Source organism: Hyperolius riggenbachi, chromosome 3 (assembly GCF_040937935.1).
Source record: "Hyperolius riggenbachi isolate aHypRig1 chromosome 3, aHypRig1.pri, whole genome shotgun sequence".
NCBI classification, from domain to species: Eukaryota; Metazoa; Chordata; class Amphibia; order Anura; family Hyperoliidae; genus Hyperolius; species Hyperolius riggenbachi.
The window spans coordinates 378,932,064-378,932,431 of NC_090648.1; positions in this window are offsets into that span (position 1 = coordinate 378,932,064).

Below are 368 nucleotides of genomic sequence, written 5' to 3' on the forward strand. Positions count from 1 at the left end.
ATATGAAGGAAAATGAACCAGGATAGGAAGGACCAGTGTGGTGTGAATTATAAAACAACATAGTTTTCTTATGAAATCTTTATGGTATGCGTTATGGTATTTGGGAGGGGGGGCAGGGGTGTGGCTTACATGTCCCTCTTTCTCATCTCAAAAAGTTGGGAGGTATGGTCTTATGACTCCTCCGTATGGTCTGAGGACCTCCTACTTTACTAGCAGTACCCAAAAATAATATCGGGGGCGGAGTAGGGGCAGGAAAGTAGCCAGGGAATCCAAGGGACAGGCGGGGCTTGTTGCACAGGGGTGGGGTATTACGAAAGATGCTACTGAAGGGCGGAGTTTGCTAGGCTGCGCTAACTTTAGGGAGGACG